This window comes from Podarcis cretensis (genome assembly GCF_951804945.1).
Source record: "Podarcis cretensis genome assembly, chromosome: 13".
NCBI lineage: Eukaryota > Metazoa > Chordata > Lepidosauria > Squamata > Lacertidae > Podarcis > Podarcis cretensis.
In genome coordinates this window covers 25,119,789-25,142,001 of record NC_137182.1, presented here as the reverse complement: position 1 = coordinate 25,142,001, position 22,213 = coordinate 25,119,789, and the positions used below count along the sequence as shown (strand labels likewise).

Here is a 22,213-nt window from a genome sequence, read left to right as displayed (position 1 = left end):
AAATGATGGATCAAAAGTGATGTTCAGTGATTGGATAGTTTTAGAAAGTTGCTACAGTAACGCTCTATATAAGCAGGCTGACTGAGCCCTTCAGTTCAGTTCTGTTCTGGCCTCTGAATAAACAAGAGCTGTTTGAAGAATCGCTGTGTCGTCACCCACAACTTAACAATCACAACAATGTAATAATAATAATAATAAATTTTATTTATACCCCGCCCTCCCCAGCCAAGACCAGGCACAGGGCGGCTAACAACCAATAATAAAAACAAGTTGATTAAAATACAACTTAAAAAACAAGATTAAAATACAACATTAAAACATTAAAATGCAGCCTCTTCACAGGAGGAGAAAGGAAAAAAGAAAGAGGGGGAGGGAATCAAATTGATTCTAAGCCAAAGGCTAAGCGGAACAACTCTGTCTTACAGGCCCTGCGGAAAGAAATCAGATCCCGCAGGGCCCTGGTCTCATGAGATAAAGCGTTCCACCAGGCCGGAGCCTGTGTTGAAAAGGCCCTGGCTCTGGTTGAGGCTAATCTGACTTCCTTAGGGTCCAGGACCTCTAGGGTGTTGCTATTTATGGACCTTAAGGTCCTCCGTGGGGCATATACTCTGTATATACTCTGTGGGGTATATGGGATCTGCAACAAGGTACTTCTAACTAAAACATGTCCTTCTAGTGGTGCAACGATAAAAAATCATCTTCTGAGGCCCTTCTTTGTGTGCCTCCTCCTTGAGAGGTCTGGAGGGTGGCAACACAAGAAGGGGCCTTCTCTGCAGTGGCTCCCCATCTGCGGAATGCTGTCCCCAGGGAAGTTCGCCTGGCGCCTTCATTATACACCTTTGGGTACCAGGCAAAACCATTCCTTTTTAACCAGGCCTTTGGTTGATCTGATTGACATCTTTTAAAAGGTGGCTCTTTTTTTGAGGGGTGGGGTGTGTTACTGGGTGGTTGTTTTTATTTTGATTATATATATTGTGGGTTTTTATGTTGATCTTTTCTGTGAACTGCGCTGAGACCTCCGGGTATAGGGTGGTATATAAATTCAATAAATAAAATAAAATAAAAATGAGCACATTTGAAAAGCTAAGCAGGATACAGCACGGTTTCAAAATTGGATGGAGGACGCAAGTTGAGATATCTGCATTGCAGGGGGTTGGACTAGATGACCCTCAGGATCCCAGTTCTATGATTCCATGAACCCTACGGTGAAAGGGCCAGGAGGAGTTCTTGCCCCTGACCATCCAGTGTGGTGTAATGGCCAGGGCATTGACCTAGGACCTGGGAGACTGTGGTTCAAATTCCCACTCAGCCATAGGAGCCGACTCCTAGGGGCCAAGGTCCCTTCGACTCCCCCAACTAAAATATTTGAGGGGCCTGCCCCCCCAAAAAAAGTTGAGGGGGATTGCCATTCAAATGGTGAATGTGCACTGCATCTTATGATCGATTATGTGAGGTGGTGCTTACCTGACCCCCTCCCCAATATTATATTCAAGTTGGCATCCTTGCACTCAGCCATATAGCTCAATGGGCAAGCAAGGGCTAGGTACAATCTCTCAGCCTAGCCTACCTCACAGGGCTGTTGTGGGGATTCAGTGAGGAATGGGGGACCATGTACACCACCACCTTTGAGCTCTTTGGAGAAAAATGTGGGGTATAAATGCAATCGACCAACAAATCAATCATCAACTGATCAGCCCAGTTGTTTTAAAAAGTTGAGGACTCGTGAATGGAGCAGCTCTTCAGCTGGCGTCTAGGGGGATAAATGTATCAGGAGCCAAGCTGGGTTTTTATTTAAAGCAGATTTTCCAGCTGTGCAAACTCCCCACACTAAAAGGGGGGCGGGAAGGCAAACAAACAAAAAGTGTGCTTTGCTCCTTGGCTACACCCTGAAACTGCACTGGCTTCTCCATGGGAATCAATAGTTCTAAAGCACTATACAGTGATGACTCACTTCTGAGTCTGCCTAAGCTCAGTAACTAAGAGGCACTAAACCAGGAGTACCGTAATTTAAAGGTATAGCAGGGTTTTGAGCTCTAAGGCCAACTCTAAGGCAAGTTTTTGCTCTAGAACTAACCCTTATCCTCTTTTCCGTTTTACTTCTTAACTCCTTTTAGCGCTTCGTTTTGTTGTTTTAATTTATTGTTTCATCTCATTGTTTTATTGTTCTAACTCCCCTAAACTGCAAGGCTGCATGAAGCTGGGCTGGGCTGAGCACTTTGCTAGGCAGTGCCAAACGCAAAGTCAAGCCAAAGTTTACAAGATACTAGTTATAAATTAAGGAAGGGAAACATCTTGATTATCAAAGGTATTTACAAAGATGCGATGCAGAGATGAAGGCAAAGAAGAGGAAGTTGTGGCCCAAGAGAAGAAGTTGTTTTAAAATGGTTCGGGCAGTTTGCTTTAAGCGTGAAAACTGAACACTGTCTGCCCTCCTGCGATTGGTGTACATGCTGTTCCCATTAAGTGCATCCCAAACACATATGCTTATCATGTCTAATTCCCCCCATTTTTCAAGCTGTGCATTATCCGGCTGCACAACTCCCACCCCCACTACACACTTTGTGTCCCACTGCACACTAAACACACACACACACAAACCTTGGGCCCGAAGGTTATTTTTCTGTCCTGTTTCCCCTTGAAACAGCCTTTAATGAGAGGGAGGTCAGGAGAGCATTTATTCACCCTCCAGATGCCCTCAAGTGATCACCCAGGCAGCAAAGGCAAACCATCTCTTCTCTCTGCCTGTGCCACGTGCAAGTTGCAACAAAGGAACTTGATTCAGCCAAGTTAAATGTGCCGCCCCCGCCTCAGTCACAGAGTATCAGCAGGATGGAGCAGGAGAATAAGCTGTGTTCTCAATATCGAGGTGCAATTACCCAAAACATTCTTCCGTGGCTTCCATAAAAGGCAACTAGCACAAGGCCTGTGCCAAGCGAAGGGAGAGGAGGGCTTGCAAGCAGGCAGCTGAAAGGGCTGGGGTCAGCTTTGATAGCAGTCCCTGTCTTGTCAGGTACGTGGAAGTGACATAGCACTATGAGGAACCCCCACAATCATAGAATTTGTAGAGCAGGAAGGGACCCTGAGGATCATCTAATCCAACCCCCTGAAATACAGGAATCTTTTGCCCAACAGGTGCTATTCCACAAAATATTTGCCTCATGGGTAGCTCAAGGCATATTGGTTGCATGGTGGACCACAACAGCTTACTCCATGGGTAGGCAAACTAAGGCCCGGGGGCCAGATTCGGCCCAATCGCCTTCTAAATCCAGCCCGCAGACGGTCCGGGAATCAGCGTGTTTTTACATCAGGAGAATGTGTCCTTTTATTTAAAATGCACCTCTGGGTTATTCTTGGGGCATAGGAATTTGTTCAAATTTTTTTTTTCAAAATACAGTGGTACCGCAGGTTACGTACGCTTCAGGTTACATACGCTTCAGGTTAAAGACTCCGCTAACCCAGAAATAGTACCTCAGGTTAAGAACTTTGCTTCAGGATGAGAACAGAAATCACACGGCAGCAGCAAGAGGCCCCATTAGCTAAAGTGGTACCTCAGGTTATGAATAGTTTCAGGTTAAGAATGGACCTCCAGAATGAATTAAGTTCTTAACCAGAGATACCACTGTATAGTCTGGCCCCCCATAAGGTCTGAGGGACAGTGGACCCCTGCTGAAAAAGTTTGCTGACCTCTGGCATTACGCATATGACATTCTTCTCCAAATTATTGCCTTCCTACACTTTCCCCTCCCTCAGTCCGGATTTTCTCATACTGAACACCCTCCAAATGTCCCTATTTTCCAGGGACATCCGTGATTTAGAAAAGCTGTTCCAGTTTCTGGTTTGATCCTGTCGCTGGAAACCACCCCCCTCCATCATTCGGTTTGTACAAACTTGACACACACACACTCCATACACTATGCTTCTGTTATAAATTCATAGAAAATCAACCATACATCGGATCTGTACCGTTCCACTTTTATTTTACTCCATGAAGGAAGGACTACAAAATAGGGAAGATTTGATACAGGGCAGCCATAATCCCTTGAGCATACCAGCACATACACAGGAGCCCTGCCCAGTTGCTATGCCAACCCTGATGGTCCTAGACAGAAGACCATCAAGGTCACAAAGAACTTGCATATAGGAATGGATTCAGCACGGACTGGAACAAAGGACAATGATCAGATCTTCCCACTGGGGGCAGGAAACTGCCAGCTCCCCTTTGTCCTCTGGAAATGACTCATGGGGAGGGGGAAAGGAGGAACCAGCCAGGTGACAAGATACTCAGGTTACTTCCACAACTCCTCCCGCAACCCCTCCTTTTTGTGATGTGCCAATGATGTAGTCGTGATGTAGTTGCGATGTTGTTCTAGGGGTGTAGTTTGGGGGATTAGTAACTAATAAAAGTTGGGGTCTTCTTTTGTTCTGGGCTTCCATTTTGTTTCACCTGGTGGCAGGTGGGAGTCCTGTTGCGACAGTCTTCAATAAAGACCAAGCCTACTGGCTGCTGTTTTGCTCTGGTATTGCTGGCTGGTGTCCTTGTTTTTTTGTCCAAGGGAGTCCTTGGATTTCTCCATTAACAATCCCAGAATGGGGGCCTGGCCAGGCCAGGTTGTCCTCTTATATACCTGCTGGGATTGACAAGGCATCTGACCCTCACCTTAATCTCATAGCTCCCCTGTAGCTGCCTCTGATTGGTTATCATTTAACTCTCACGAGAAATAATTAGCATCACACGTCATGTGCATAGAAGTTGCAGAACCAATTAACCAACTAGAAGGATTACTGTTAATAGCATCAGTTTTCCTATACTGTAACTTGATATTGCTGAATATGGGCAGGCCTATGAACGCACTGATTTGGAGGAGAAGGGGAAGAAGAGCTTGCTATCCACATTACATAACAATACAGAGGAGTTCTGGAGGTCTGGGTGACCTTGGGCCAGAAACCCAATCTCATTTACCCCATCCATGTTATTGCTCCTCCTAACCATGAACACAAGATGGTGGGTGCACCTCCACTGTAGCCAAAAGGAGGGCACTGAGAAATATTACTTACTATGCTTGGGGAAACTTTTTTATGTCGTTTTTGGTTGTCCTTTTTTATACCTGCTGGTGGGATTGACAAAGCTGCCTCTGATTGGTTGACAAGGCATTCTGGGATTGACAAGGCATCTGACCCTCCCCTTCATCTCATAGCTCACCAATTAAGCAATTAACCAACTCTAGGCCAAACCAATCAACCAACTAGAAGGATTACTGTTAATCTCTTTTCCTTAGGGTATCCCTATTTTCAATGGAGAAATGTTGGGGGGGTATGGAGTTATCCGACTCCCAAGCCGTCTGAAGGCAATCCTGTACAGCGAAGGGTTTTTTTCAACATTTAATGTTTATTATGTTTTTATATATGTTGGATGCTGCCCAGAGTGGCTGGGGCAACCCAGTCAGATGTGTGAGGTATAAAGAATAAAATTATCATTATGGAATGGGGCGTCCCTATTTTCCTCAAAGAAATGTTGGGGGGGCATGCTAGGTATATTTCAAAAAAGGAAAGGGTATGAAAAAATCTGGATTGGGAGAAAGAAGGTAAAGTGTGGGAACGCATTGATTTGGAAGAGAAGGGGAAGAAGAGCTTGCTATCCACATTACATAACAATACAGAGGAGTTCTGGACGTCTGGGTGACCTTGGGCCAGAAACCCAATCTCATCTACCCCATCCATGTTCTTGCTGCTCCTAACCGTGAACTCAAGATGGTGGGTGCATCTCAATTGTAGCCAAAAGGAGAGCACTGAGAAATATTACTGTGCTTGGGGGAACTTGTGTTTCTTGTTCCTGATCAGAAGGATGCAGCTGATGAGGCCTGGCTGCAATATCCACACAGAACATATACAGAAAATTTAAAACACATGGGTTTCCCCCAAATAATCCTGGGAAATGGTACTCTACAGAGCTGCAATTTCCAGCACTCTTAACAAACTACAGTTCCCAATATTATTTCAGGGAAGCCATGAGTCCCTGCCTCTGCCCTGCCTCCCCTCCATTTTTCCTTTCTCCTCTCTACTGAGGCCTTCCATAGAGAAATGTTTGGGGTGGGGAGAAACTGGGACAAGAGCTAGAATGATTCAACTGAGAATGCTAAATAAACCATGGAATATAGATTGGCACTTGGTGTGTGTGTGTGTGTGTGTGTGTGTGTGTGTGTGTGTGTAATGCACTTGGAGGGAATAGCTGGCTGGAACCCTAAACAGAAGCAGCAGAATGCACTGCAACATTTTGTTGCGGCTCCCATTTGTGATTTACCACAGATGAAGTCCCCACTTTGAAGCACTTACCATATAGAAATCCTCCTCCTCCTTTTGGGCTCACAATTGTAAAAGCATGAGACAAAAGGAGCTGGAAGGAAAGAGGAAACTTTGCACAATCTGGAAGAGAGTAAAAGAAGGAAAGAGTGGTAAAGGAATTAAAACAAAAACAAAAAACCTGAGAATAGGTGTGCGGGGATAAGAAGAAAAGTCAAATCAAGAGGGAAATACGAGAGAGAGAAATTGGTTTTTTAATTTATGAAAGTGAGATTGGGAAGAGGTCAGCCGAATATTGAGAGGGAGAGAGTTTGCCGTGTAAGAGGCCATGAGAGAGAAAGCATGGAGAGGAAAAACAGCACAAGGGAATGCAGGCTTAATGAGAAGATTAGTATTTGATGAACAGAGGAACCGAGGACAGGAACAGGGAGAAAACAAGAAGCAATGAAGGGAGATAAGGAGGAGTGAGATCATGACAAGACTGAAAGGTTAAAAGAAGACATTTGAATGTGATATGGAACAATAGAGGAAGCTGGTAATGGGAAACAGATAGAGGTGAAACACTCAAAGAAAGAAAGAAAGAAAGAAAGAAAGAAAGAAAGAAAGAAAGAAAGAAAGGCCTAAATGAGTAGAAGGGTTGAAAATAGAGATAAGAGGTTTAAAGCGAGAAATGGGAAGCTAGACAAAACACTGCGGTACAGAAGAGAAAATGACGGTCTGTATTAAAATTTTAGTAGATTTTTTAAAAAAAGAATGAATACAAATTCTGGAAATGTTATATGGCAAAAATGTGAGCAAACAAAGGGGGTAGGGAACAAATCACAATGCCACTTGAATAGTGTTATAAGAATTTTAAGGTCTTAGATATATAATAAATGTTCATAAATGTACCAAGCAAACATGTTGTTAGACTATTCCTCTCACAGAGCTACAGTTCTCCGAGTGGCTTAACAGTCAATCCTGGAGGAGCATCTCTACCCCCATCGTTCAGCCCAGACACGGAGCTCCAGCTCTGAGGTCCTTCTGGCAGTTCCCTCACTGTGAGAAGTGAGGTTACAGGGAAACAGGCAGAGGGCCTTCTCGGTAGTGGCGCCCGCCCTGTGGAACATCCCCCTGTTCGATGTCAAGGAAATAAACCACTATCTGCTTTTTAGAAGACACCTGAAGGCAGCCCTGTATAGGGAAGTATTTAACGTTTTATTGCGTTCTTATATTTTACCGCCCAGAGTGGGTCAGGTGAACAGCATTTAAATAATAAAATTATTATTATCACTTATCCCTCTTCTGAGGGAAATCTGGAAAAACAGTAGCTCTGTGAGGGCAATGGCCCAACGACTCTCAGCAACCTTAGCGCAGTGCAGCCCTCCCAGGATTCTTTAGGTGAAGCCATCAATGTCAAAAGTGGTATTGCAGCGCTTAAAATATAATTTTGTGGATATGGCCTGTGCCCTGGATGTACAGTGGTACCTCGGGTTACATACACTTCAGGTTACAGACTCCGCTAACCCAGAAATATTACCTCAGGTTAAGAACTTTGCTTCAGGATGAGAACAGAAATCGTGCAGCAGCAATGCAGCGGCAGCGGGAGGCCCCATTAGCTAAAGTGGTGCTTCAGGTTAAGAACAGTTTCAGGTTAAGAACAGACCTCCGGAACGAATTAAGTAGGTACTTAACCTGAGGCACCACTGTACTTTCTTTTATCCGTTCTGAATCTTCCAGCTTCACTGGGCATCCACGAGTTTTAGGGTTAGGAGTGAGAAAGAAACACTTCTCCGCTGTTCTCCTTCTCCAATGCCATGCATGGCTTTATAAACTTCTGTCGCGTCGCCTCTTACTTCCCTCCGATGTCTTTGCCTGCCTCCCTCATTCCCCTTTCCAACGTCTTCATTCTCTCGCTCCCAGGCACTCGGCTCTTCTCTCTTCCTTCTTGCTCTCTTCCTTTCTTTTGGCCGCCTTCCCTTCCAGCAACCCAGAATCCTCCAATCGTGGCCTTTCTCCCTTCCTGCAAGTGGAGCTCTTCTTCACCTCCTCTGTCATCCGCTTGGCACCTTCTGCTGGTGTATTTAAACGCCTAATTAAAAACTCTACACTCTCGTTTTTTTTCTCTCTTTAACAAGCAGGCGTCTTTTTTCTCCCTCTCTTATGTGTCTTTTACTTGTAACTCTAAAAGCAAGGTCTCTTGTTTCTTAGTGTATGTATGGTGGGGTGGGGTACCTTTTTTTTTTAATTCTGAGGGCCACATTCCTTTCTCAGGCAAACTCCTGAGGGGCCACAGGCCACTGGTGGGCGGAGCCAGGGGAAAAAGTGGGTGGAGCAACCAATATTCTTTTACCTTTCCACAGTGGGCTAGTTTCCATACATACTTACATATATGCCTCCACACACACACACACACACACACACACACACACACACACACAATGATCCCAACAGAATGGCTCAATTGGTTAGAGCGTGGTGCTGGCAACGGCAAGGTTGCAGGTTCGATCCCCATAAGGGACAGCTGCATATTCCTGCATTGCAGGGGGTTGGACTAGATAATCCTCAGGGTCCCTTCCAACTCTATGATTCTATGAGATTCTATGAGATTCTATGTGAAGCAAAAACCTACTGAGTTGGACCCATGGCATATTCTGTGTTTCTCACACTGCACTCTTATATTTACTTTGCTGGTAAAAAAACACTGCTGGACTCCAAAGGGCTTACATCCGAGGAGAATTTGTGTAAGATTATGCTGTGGGTTAAAACACAGAGCCTAGGACTTGCCGATCAGAAGGTCGGCGGTTTGAATCCCTGTGGGTGAGCTCCTGTTGCTCGGTCCCTTCTCCTGCCAACCTAGCAGTTCGAAAGCACGTCAAAGTGCAAGTAGATAAATAGGTACTGCTCTGGCGGGAAGGTAAACGGCGTTTCCGTGCGCTGCTCTGGTTCGCCAGAAGTGGCTTAGTCATGCTGGCCACATGACCCGGAAGCTGTACGCCGGCTCCCTCGGCCAATAAAGCGAGATGAGCACCGCGACCCCATAGTTGGTCACGACTGGACCTAATGGTCAGGGGTCCCTTTACCTTTACCTATGCTGGAATTCCAGTCTAACATTGGTGTGTTTTTAAAGAGTCCTTTCATACATGGTTTTTATCATCATTTAATTAATTCATTACTGTCCTGAGAACACCCCCACCACAATCACAAGGCAGGATATGCTTTCAAAATTTAACATTATCATTTGTTTGTTCCTTCATTCAAAACTGTATTTTTATGCCACTTTTCCACACACACACACAAACACACACACACACACACACACACACAAAATTGCTCAATGCACTTCACAACAAAGGAAATATGAATGTATTTCAAAATCAAGCAGCACAAAAACATAATAGTAATAATAGTAATAATTTTGTTATTATTTGTACCCCACCCATTTGACTGGATTGCCCCAGTCACTCTGGTTGGCTTCCAAGAGAGATTAAAAACATAACAAAACATCAGACATTAAAAACTTGCCTATATAGGGCTGCCTTCAGGTGTCTTCTAAAAGTTGTATAGTTACTTATCTCCTTGGTATCTGATGGGAGGGCATTCCACAGGATGGGCACCACTACTGAGAAGGCCTGGTTCTCTGTAACTTTACTTCTTGCAGTGAGGGAACTGCAATGTCTTCTAAAAGCTGTATAGTTACGGTATTTATCTCCTTGACGTCTGATGGGAGGGCGTTCCATATAATAAAACAATGACACAGTAGGAAATATAACAGCATACGAAAGCAACAGAAATTCAGTGCTATAGATATAACAAGGTTGCATCGACAACATCCAATCATAAAAAATAACAAGGGAGCTTGACAGTTCCACCCTGGTCCTAGAAAAACCTCTCCTGTGATGTTGCTTACAGTTCCTCTCCCGCAGCAACTTTTTATGGGGCTTCCAAAGATAGGCAATGGGGTAGCTGGGAATAAGACTCACTTTTTCCCTCCTAAAAGGTAAGGGGAAATGTGTGTGCGTCTTATGGAGCGAATGCAGGCTGCGCAGCTATCACAGAAGCCAGAACAGCAAGAGGGATTGCTGCTTTCACTGCGCAGTGATCCCTCTTGCTGTTCTGGCTTCTGAGATTCAGAATATATTTTTTTCTTGTTTTCCTCCTCCAAAAACTTGGTGCGTCGTATAGAGCGAAAAATACGGTACCTCTTCCACGATGTTGTTGAAAAGGATGGCCACTACTCTTAGCAGCAACTTGTTACGGATTGAAACAATGCAGCCAGGGAGCGCATGACATCAGTCGAGCCTGGACCAGCTTGTTTGTTAACAGCTAAGAAAAGAAAGCTGTGTTACATCCATCAGGTCATTGGTTCATCCAGCACAAGTCCCACACGGCTGTTTCAGGAGGCGTGGAGCCTGCAGGCACCTGAGCCACTGTGTCATTCCCAGGAGAGACATGTGGCTCAGGTGCACTGCAGGCCCCAAGGTAAGTGCCGCAAGGGTGTAGGAAGGAGGTGGGGGGGGGTGCAGGCGTTGTATATGTGATATAATGTTGTGCCACCAGATGGCAATGTGGAGTCCTATTTTTCTCTACCAGTTTTCCCTGTTTAAATGTACACTTTAAACTCAAATGCTTCTTTGATGTATCTAGGTGCAGCCTAAGTTCATCTAACTCAGACAAAGGCTTTCCCCCCAGCTCTGCCTGAAGATGTATCTGCATCTCTCTCCGCCCATCCTTTCTGAGATCCCTTAAATGATCCCTCTGGCGACGAGGATGGGATCCGGAATGCTGAGGAGCGGTTAAACGCAGCCCTGCCTCAGAGTCCGGATTGTAGCTAAGAACAAGACTCACTGGCCAGCTGAGAAGACGACCCTGCCCACAGGACAATTGGAGCCCTTCCAGCCATCAGAGCCCCACACGTGGGAAGACTACGTCGAACGCTTCAAGTTCTTCGCAGTGGCTCAAGGGATCACCAATGCCAGCAAAAGAAGGGCCACATTCCTGAGCTACTGTGGGCCTGAGATCTTCAAGCTGGCCAAGGCATTGCTTGCCCCAGCGAAGCTAAGTGAGACATCTCTCAAAGATATTCTTGCCTGCCTAACAAGCCATTTAGCGCCTACTGAGACCAAGATGGCCCGGCGGATGGAGTTTCATAAGAGGCAGCAGCGTGCTGGGGAGTCTGTATCTGCATTTCTAGTTGAACTGCGGAAGCTCGCTCAGCACTGCGACTTCCAAGATCTGGAAGAGACTCTCCTGGATCGGTTTATCGGTGGTCTGAGCAGCAAGAAAGCCAGAAGACGCATCGTGGCCAAAGAAGAGGTTACCCTTGCTTCAGCCTTGAAGGAGGCCACCGCCACGGAGAATTATGAAAGAGAGGAGCTTGATGCCAGTCGCAGGGCCCCTAAGCCACAGAGAGAAGTTGTGCATGCCATGGACGAGCTAGAGGCTACTCCGAGCCAGGGCCCAGTCTGTGGGGTCGAGTCAGTGCGTCAGGCCTGCACAGTGCACAAAGATCACCGAGGCAGGTGCCCTGGTTGTGGCGGAAATCATGAGCGGAAGAGTTGTCGTTTCCGGGATGCTATGTGCCGGACGTGCGGAAAGACAGGTCACATCGCCAGGGTCTGTAGATCGGCGGCGTTGGGAGCGACAGGAGCACCTAGACTGGAGCATCGCAGATCGCCCACAGCAAACCATGTTCTAAAAGACTGCCACTACGTAACGGAGATCAACGGGAGGGTTGTGCAGTTTCCAGCGCAAGGCAAGGCACACGTCAAGGTGAAGATTGAGGGTCAGCTGTGCGACATGGAGGTGGACTCCGGATCTGGATTCACTATCGTGTCGGACCAGACTGTGAGGACATTCTTTCCCAGGGGTAAGTTGCCCCCCTGGAGCCCTTCCCGGCAACTTTGCAGTCATACTCAGCGGGCCGCATCCATGTCATGGGAATGTGTGCCGAGTACAGTTCCGGGACAAACAGGCGGTACTCAAACTGGTGATTGCGAAGGGCAGTCGCCCCAGTCTCCTGGGGACTGACTGGTTCCCTACCCTGGGACTGAGTATATCAGGGCTTAATTCAATCCAAACCTGCCCTGAGATGAGCGAGGCATTATGCAAAGAATTTGCTGGTCTCTTTAATGGAAAACTGGGTTGTTATAAAGGGCCCCCAGTTGACTTCGAATTGGACCCTGGGGTGGCCCCAATCCGACTCAAACCAAGGCGAGTGCCATTTGCACTGCAACCCAAGATCGAAGCAGAGCTGGAGAAATTGGTCAAGCAGGGAGTTCTCTCACCCGTGGACTCCGCTAAGTGGGAGACTCCAATCGTCACGCCCCTTAAAGCAAATGGGGAAGTCAGGATCTGTGCTGATTACAAATGTACTATCAATAAGGCACTCAGGGGAAACTCATACCCCATTCCAGTCGCATCACATCTGTTGGCTAAACTGGCTGGGGGCAAGGTGTTCGCCAAAATTGACCTGGCGCAAGCTTACCAACAGCTGCCAGTAACCCCACAATCAGCGGAAGCACAGACTATTGTCACACATAAAGGGGCGTTCAGAGTTAACAGATTACAATTTGGAGTTTGTGTGGCCCCAGGGATTTTTCAAGGGCTCATGGAACGCCTGTTAAGAGGTCTGTCGGGGGTCTTGCCATTTTTTGATGACGTTTTGATTGCTGGAAAAGACCCACAGGAACTGGTTGCGCGTGTCCGTGCCGTGTTGCTCAAGTTCAAGGAGGTGGGGTTGCAACTAAAAAAGGAAAAATGCAGTTTTGGGGTGCCAACTGTGGAATTCTTGGGGTTTAAAATTGATGCATCAGGCATCCACCCCACAGATGCTAAGGTTAAGGCCATCATCGAGGCACCACGACCACAGAACAAGACGGAGTTGCAGTCATTCCTGGGACTTATTAACTTTTATCATTCGTTCTTACCCGAGAAAGCTTCGGTAGATGAACCATTACATAGACTGTTGCAGAAAAAGAATGTGTGGCGATGGGGGCAGGAGCAGCAGAAGGCTTTTGACTCCTTGCGAGGAATGCTGAGTAGCAAGAGCGTCCTTGCTTATTATGATGAATCGAAGCCGCTGGTCCTAGCATGTGATGCCTCTCAATACGGCCTGGGGGCGGTGCTGAGTCATAGGGAACCGGATGGGTCGGAAAAGCCCATCTCTTTCTATTCCCGTACGTTGTCGCCCACGGAGCGCAACTATGCTCAAATTGACAAAGAGGCGCTTGCAATTGTGGCAGGAATCAAAAAGTTCCATGATTATGTGTACGGTTGTCATTTCTCCATTGAAACGGACCACAAACCACTGTTGGGGTTGTTCAACCCGAACAAACAAACGCCACAAATTCTCTCCCCCAGAATGTTGCGTTGGTCTATATTCCTGAACGGGTTCCAGTACACCTTGACCCATGTGCCGGGGAAATGGTTGTGCCACGCTGATGTGCTGAGTCGATTGCCCCTTCCTGGCGGGAGCAATGAGGATCCTGCTCCAGCGGAGCACATAATGATGCTGGAAACACTTCCGGGGGCTCCTGTAACGGCTACTGATATTGCTGAGAAAACGAGGAAAGATGCTGTTCTCTCCCGTGTGCTCACTTGGGTGGGGAGGGGGTGGCCAGGTGGTCCGCATGAAGACAAATTCAGGCCTCATGCGACAAGGCAGCACGAGTTATCCATGCATAAGGGTTGTCTCCTGTGGGGAGATAGGGTGATCATCCCAGCACCACTGAGGAACAGGGTTCTTGAGACGCTTCACATGGGACACCCGGGAATGGTAAGGATGAAGTCGCTAGCCCGATGTTATGTGTGGTGGCCTGGAATGGACCAGAACATAGAACAATGGGTACGAACATGCAAGGCATGCCAAGAGGTGCGGCCAGAAGTGGCCAGAGCACCAGTTCACTGGTGGGAGCAGTCCAGAGCTCCCTGGAGCCGGCTGCACTTAGATTTTGCTGGGCCATTCCAGGGGAAGGTCTTTTTGGTTATCGTCGATGCATATTCCAAATGGTTAGAAGTGGCGATGGTCCCTAGCATGGCACCAGCTGCCGTAATCAAGGTGTTGAGGCAGCTGTTTGCAACCCACGGGTTACCTGAGACCATTGTATCAGATAATGGGGCAGCTTTTGTATCCCAAGAATTCAGGGCATTCTTGGCTGATAACTTCATAAGAGGGGTCACATCCGCGCCCTTTCACCCATCCTCCAATGGGCAGGCGGAGCGCATGGTAAGAACAGCCAAAGAATCCATTGCGCACTTAATGGAGGGTAACTGGTCAGCTCGCATCGCGCGAATGTTATTTTTGCAGCATGCGACACCATGTACTGCGACGGGCAAGTCGCCAGCTGAGCTGCTCTTGGGTAGAAGATTGGTAACGGTGCTGGATTATGTCCACCCGGATAAAATGCCAAACCGTAATTCAAGAGCAAACCCCCAGGCTGAGACTGACACAACAAGGTATCTCGCCCCTGAAGATCTGGTCTGGGTGAGGAACTATTCACGAGGTTCACGGTGGGTGGCTGGTGTGGTCACCCGGACTAGTGGACCTGTGTCCTATTATGTGACCTTGGAAAATGGGCAAGTTTGGAAGAGACATATAGATCAGCTGAGGCGCCGGGCGCTCAGCATGGAGGAGTCTGATAATTCATCCCTGGCTAACGACACAGAGCTGCAAGACCAGAGTGAAAATGGCCCAGAGGTGCAATCACCAGGGGCTTCAGCAAATGAACCAGGGTCTGCTAGTCCTCAGGATGACGAGGTACAGGTAGGGGACCCTGAGATGTCTGGGACTCCATCTGTTCCTGACGAAACCCCTATAGCAGCCCCCCTACCACAGGTGACACCCAATCCAGAACCGGCAACACCTGTTGTCAGGAGATCAAGTAGAAGTTGTAGGACCCCACAGTACCTGAGAGATTACGTCTGCTGTGCTCACTAGGGGGGGAGGGGTGTTGTGTATTGAGTCAAAGGATTTTATATCTATATTATTATTGTCTGTATTTGCATTAGGGTAAAGTAACTGCCTTTTGGTTCCAGAGGGTACAGCTACTATTGGTTCATTTAAGCTGCTGTATTTGGATCCTCAGTCTTATTGGTTTCCTCCAAAAGGCAGGACTGTGATTCCCTGATATTGTTCCCTCCAAAATGTATCCTTTCTAGCTAGTTCCCTGTCCCTATAAATGTAGCTCTCCCCTCCTCAGGTCTCAGTCTTGTTGCTTTAATAAAGAAGTGTTACTAGAGAACTGTCTCCAGCATATTATGTCAAGAGAGCTGAAATCACAAACCCCACGTCACAACATCTTCCACCTGCGTTGCCCACATATACAGAATCTGTGTTTGTATGGTACCCTGCGGTATTGTCTGTCTAGGATGGGGAAGAGCGTAGCTTGAAAACGACACTCTGTAAAAGTGAATCTTAGTGAGGCTGGCTGGAGATTCGGCCGGTACCTGGATTCTAAAATGAACCGTTTTTAGTAGGGGAAACAGGGGAGAGCATTTAGATGATTTGGTTGCTTTCAGATCACGTAGTGATTCTGTCCAGTGACACCAATCCCTTAATGATAATTTGTCTGTGTATATAATCTCCTCTAGCTCATGGAAATAATAAGAGTTCAAGTTACGTTGGATGTTAGATTGACACCATCAGTTGTTCTCCAATTCCGCATAGCACCAGGCTGGCAAGCACTCGCATGGCATGGAGGGCAGTCTTTTCAGGTAATTAAATCAGCTGTACAGTCAGCTGTACCAGAGGGAATAAAGATCTACACTGGGAAGCCCGTCCTCTTCGCACTTTTGACTTCTGGATCCTTGAGTCACCTAGTAGCTCTCTGCTGAATCCTTCCCAGCTTGTCCCACAGTATACTTGGAACTGTGCTGTGCAGCGTCAATCACATAACTCCCAAGAGATGTTTCCTTCCCAAAGCCCAGCAGCTGATAACCAGGTACTGTGCTGTGCAGAGTCGATCTGAAACATTTCCAATGGGCACGTGCATATATTGGTGAAAATCTCGCTTCCTTATCCTGCCTTTCCCAAACCCCACCTCCTGCTCTGTATAGTTTCTCCTCCCTCCCTTCACTTCCCCAAACTCCATAAAGTCTCCCATCGCACATCTGAGCTCAGCTAAGCTGGCCTCGAGTGCTCTAGGGGTCAAAGGGTCGCTGTGGAGGCAGTGGGGGTCAGTGTATAGCCATCCCCGGGTCAATAGGCAACAGATCACACTCCGATTCCAAATCGGGACTTAAAGAAGACAGAGAAATGGGGGAATCCATTCAAGCTAATAACAACCTTGTCAATCAAAACAGGCATGAGAAATACTGAGGAAAGAAAGAAAGAAAGAAAGAAAGAAAGAAAGAAAGAGGAGGAAGCCATACCCTAAGCAGAGTGGGACAAGATGAAATTCTGCCCAGAAAATACACCCATTCTCTTCCCACCACCATTTCAAAACTTTAAAGAGAATTCTCAACAATATCTTGCAATATTCTCCCCCCGCCATTTTATTTTAAAAGGTACATTCTAAATGGGAAGGAGATGTAGTGCTTAGAAACAATTAAATCCCTAAATCAAAACTGGACTTTAATTGTACCGATTGTAATTCTTCTGCACAAATTTATTTCAGGGGCTGATTTAAAATACGGTATATCCGCCCTCAAAGAGATAAGGGAGGCTTTGCATTTTACAACATTAGTCTTTAAAAATGTGTTGGCACTTTGAGGATAGTTTCAATTCTGCAGATGCCAAACAGTACACTTTCTTTTTGTTTCTGTTTTTTTTTTAAAAAACCACAACTATAAAATCAAAAGAAAGTAAACAAGGACATACAGATCTGCCTTATATGGGAATGCTGCATTATGATGCATAGGAAACAAGAATCACTCCCCCCCCCCAAAAAAAAAATATTCTCCCTTTGGCTGACTTCTGTTAAAACATACAAAACTCATCAGTTCAACAATGATAGCAATGTCCTGAATTCTGGAAAACCAATTTACTAAATGTTGCACTATTTGTTTGTATTCTAAATTGCTTGATGCATTTAGACTGCCATTCTCAGAGCACTTATTAAGAAAAGTCCTGTTAAATCCAGTGGAACTTACTTCTATTAAGGCATGTTTATTTCTCCATTTAGAACATATTTTAATAAAACATTTGTTACCTTTTCAGATGCACACAAGCACCTAAAAAGAAACCAAGGCAGAAAGCCTCAGTTAACTGGAGGGGATACAGCAACAAAGTACATTCTGAATATAAGAAATTGGGAGTGGTGGATGGGAGAGAATACCGTTGTGATGAAAGGAATATTCCCTTATGACAATTGAACATATGGTTTAGAAAACTTCTAAACTGTCTTCCCACCCAACCAGATGCAGGCAGTCAAGAATCCTGGACGAAGATGGAAGGGCGTTTTCACAAGTGATGCAAACATCTGGGTCAGCAAGTTCCATGTGTTCATCAAATTAAGAAGCAAGGTCTGTGTGAAAGCACTTGCAGAGACACATCTGTGTACGGATCTAAATTTTCATGATGGAAATAATAAAAAGGCACCATCCATCTGGAAGTTCTGCTGCAAAAGCTGAACTGAAATGAATGGGAGTTGTGTGCAGGAGTGTGCCTGCTCAGGAGAACTCTCTAGCAGACTGGGCCCAAGGTTCAATAAGAAAATTAACAGGGTGTTGGGGGGGAGGAATACATTTTCATCTGGACTCAGTATACAAAGTCGACAAACACTACCTCTGAAGTGAATGTATTTTCTAATCTATATAAGTTTTTCATTTTACGTACAGACATGGGAAATATGAAAACAAAGAGCCCCAAGGCGATCTAACGTGTCTCTTGTGAATGCAACCCAGGTAGTGGAGAGTGATCAGGACACTTTTAGGATTCTGTTGTAATTCAAGTTATGGAACAAAGATAACTTGTTAAAATAAAATTGATGATTTCAATGGAATAAAATGCCTTAGACGTTTCACCTGAACCTTTGCATTCTCATCTGTCTGAGTTTATACACAGAAACCTTAAAATACAATTTTCACCTGAAAAAAAAGAGTTGCAAAGAAAAAGGTCTGTTTTTATCATTCTTCATAATCTGCAAGCCTTCTCTTGCAAAAATAAATGTTTCTTTCTATAAGAAGCTGAGGCAAAGCTTTTTTTTTTTTAAGCAGAGAAACAAATCACTGTGTAATATGGAAAATGTCAAAGGGAGGCAGAAAAATGGTACAATTTTTCCCCCTGTCTTGAAGACTGATGCATGAATGTTTTTCCTTGGGAATGTACAAACTCATTCTTTTTAAAGGCGGGTTGCTATCATTTGGGGAGGGGAAGGCAGAATAAAGCTATTTCTGTTGGGAACTAGAGGAAAATACAGAAATGAATGAAGATAAAAATAAAATCCTATTGGGAAAAATGGGGGAGGGGAATCCCACAGAATTTAATGAACATGGCTGGATTTTATATATATGGTAGAAGTATTTATGTTAGTTATGGAATTCGATTTGGTTATGGAAAGAAGCTGAGCTACATGGACACAATTAAGCCGCCCCCCTTTTATTCCCTTCAGGGGATCTATACAGAAAAGTTTCTCGAGTATACAGCCAATTGTTTGTGAAATGGAAGAAAGGTGGTGGTTGTAGTTCACCCATATGCTATTTTGTCCCTAGCATGTACACTTGGGAGTGCCTGAGGTTTTACCCTAATGCAAATACAGACAATAATAATATAGATATAAAATCCTTTGACTCAATACACAACAAATCTAAGGGATCCACCTTCTGGAATTCCTTTTCCAGGTGCAGAATGCATTCAGCAACATCTGGACAAATAACGAGGCCATTAAACCTGATTTTATATATTTCACGTTGATGTCAGCATTCAACCCATTTTGGATAGACACCGCAAGACTTCCATTTTACCGTTAAGGAGGGCTGAATGCTGATATTCACATTTTAATACTGACCGAATTTTGTGATTGTGGATTTTGCAATGTAGGTTCCTCTCTCTGTGGGTGGGGGTGGGGGGGACACCTGCAACACATTTAGGAGACTGTCAATGTCCACAGTGGTGTGTGAAACCTGTGGCTTCACCACTTAATCATCACCCCCACCTCAGACAAAGCCTGAATATGTGTGAACTGCTATTCATCTCATAACTCCTGCCTCTCTCTTCCTCCCTTACCCACTATCAAACTGCGGGTTGTAAGCTCCTTGGGGCAGGGCTCTCACCTAAATCTCCAGCTTTTTTGAGGGGTGGGTGCTTTATATTACTTTGCAAGGTGCCATGTAATTTGATGGCTCTATAGCAGCAATTCACCAGCCGCCGGTCGTCTTGGGTCTTTGGACAATTCACCCATATTGTCTTGGCATATTAATATCATCCAGACTCATTACATGTTTGGATACTCACTGTAGCAAACACATTACAATTCTAGTAATGAATTGTGTTGTGGGGTGCAACAGCCCAGAGAAGAGAGCTCTCATTTGGTTGAGCTAAGATAAAAATAAAAAGGTTTTGCAGAGCAACCTTACACACATATTCTCTGAGGAGCAAATCTCATTCACACGCATGAAGCAATTATATCTGAAACTCTTGCTCCTATATTAAGCATTCAGAGAACAGAGTGCCAGAGTGTCTTGATTGCCAAACTCATTTATGATTAATGTTGTTGTTGTTGTTAAGTTTTTCTTGCCACCCTTCATAGGAAGATAGCAGTGGTTTACAACATAAAAACACACATACGTAACATTGTAACGAATGCAAAAGTCTCAAGGCCACAATCCTTTACTCACCTGGGAATGAATATCCTTGAACTCAATAGTACAGGATTGCATTGTGGATACTGAAAAGGACTGCAATTCATTCTGAAAGTGCCTGCAGAACTGAATTTGATATTAAAAAGGACACTTGGCAAAGCTTTCAAACTACCATAGAGAGAAGGAGGGGGTGCATTTCAAAGCTTTCTCTAAACAGGGTTTTTATGTTAATTTTTAAAGCTTGGGCAAGTGTTTCCATTTCAGCTGAACTTACCTTTCCCCCCTGTATGCGGGAGGCAGGTGGTGCTGTGGTCTAAACCACTGAGCCTCTTGGGCTTGCCGATCAGAGGGTCGGCGGTTCGAATCCCTGTGACGGGGTGAGCTCTTGTTGCTCTGTCCCAGCTCCTGCCAACCTAGCAGTTCGAAAGCACACCAGTGCAAATAGATAAATAGGCACCGCTGCGGCGGGAAGGTAAACGCCGTTTCCATGCGCTCTGGCACTCGTCACAGTCCTCTGTGTGCCAGTAGCGGTTTAGTCATGCTGGCCACATGACCCAGAAAGCTGTCTGTGGACAAACACCGGCTCCCTCAGCCTGAAAGCGAGATGAGCGCTGCAACCCTATAGTCGCCTTTGACTGGACTTAACCATCCAGGGGCCCTTTACCTTTACCTTTCCCCCCACCCCATGCACTTTAAGTCTCATCGCTTTGGCACAGTCTCCTTTGAACTGAAATGACATAGCTCAATGGAGCTTTCATGTACGGGCTGAAGATGCGTATTTTCCTCCCAGCAATTCCCTTTTCCTTCTCTTCAAGCAAAATGCACGACTTCCTAACACCAGACTTTGATATCCATGCAAAGCTTCCATTGGATCCAATGGCACCAAATTCCGTGTTAAGTGTTTACAGAGCTACAGCCTAAATCTTCAAGGTTTCATAACAAGAAAATGCCCTCCTAGGAGAAGGAAACCTCAGGCTCCGGGTGGGGAGAGACTGAACGCAGCCCTCCAGGCCTCTCTGTCTGCATTTGCCTAGCTAGAATGCCTCTTGCTTGCCTTGACGGAAGTGTAGAAACTTTCTCACTTTTGCAAGGGTGCAATGGAGCCTACCATACGGGGGTATGCATCACACCCATTGCTCCACCCACTTTTCCTTACAGCCCTGCCCACCAGGGGCATGTAGCCCCTAAAAGGCTGCCAAGCTTGAATGCCTTTTAAAAATAAATAAAAAACAAACAATAAAATCATAAGAAAGTAAACAAGGACATACAGATCTGCCTTATATGGGGATGTTGCATTCTGACACATAGGAAATGAGAATCCGTTTCCCCAAAAAAGTTAATTCTCCTTTTCGCCTGCCTTCTGTTTTAAACATACAAAACCCAACAGGTTTCCAATGGAGGAAAGTGACCCTAGAACTGAAAAAAATAAATAAATCCCAACCCTGTTCTAAAAGCAGAGTTAACTAACCAAGGGATTGTTTCCTGGCTTCCTTCTGATCTGAGGTTGTCAACCTGTGACTGAGCCATACCTCTTCAGACAACGATCATGTCAGAGATAAGGCTATGCTGTATTTCCCCCCATGTGAAGTTTTCCATGGGAAAGGGGTTTCATTTGTTTTTGGGGAGGTCTGGTACGGAAGAGCATTTGGGTGTTATGAGCCACCCACCCTCACCCTCTGAAAATATTCCAGATACAAGTTTTCCCAACTTCCTATGATTCCCATAATTATTAATTTTATTTCCAGAGTGCCCTTGCGTCCTACAGAAACCAAGTCCAAGTCATTGGGAATTCCCAGAAAAATTATCTGGGTGTTTTTAATGAACCTGGGGATGAGGTTCCCTGGAAAGCATTGTCACTGCAAACCACACTGGTTTAACCTACCTGCTCTGGGCAAGTTCCAGACACAGAGCAGCTGTTCCTTTGGAATATCTTAGCAGAAAATAGTTTAGAAAAACGCCCTGCATTTAGCCATTTTAATTAACGCAAGAGAATGTAGACACAGTTTGAAGGGATGAAATTGGGGGGGGGGGGAGAACATGGAAGATGCAATGTTATTTTTTATGATACTGAAATTGACCGCATGTGTACTTTGTGCAGAACTCTGAACTGGAGGGTATTAAAAATAGCACCATCTTCTTTGGCAAGATGCAGCTGCTTGCCTCAAGGTGAACTCTTTCAAAAAAGGAGATACATTTT

At 45.5% G+C, this 22,213-nt stretch overlaps 1 long non-coding RNA gene across 1 annotated transcript; it reads left to right on the top strand.

The window, feature by feature from the left end:
• Positions 1–15,580: 15,580 nt before the first annotated feature.
• On the top strand, positions 15,581–18,237 carry LOC307201138. The gene is made up of 3 exons (XR_013832577.1): positions 15,581–16,217; positions 16,579–16,782; positions 17,435–18,237. It is a non-coding gene; the product is annotated as an uncharacterized lncRNA (long non-coding RNA).
• The last annotated feature ends 3,976 nt before the right edge of the window (positions 18,238–22,213 follow it).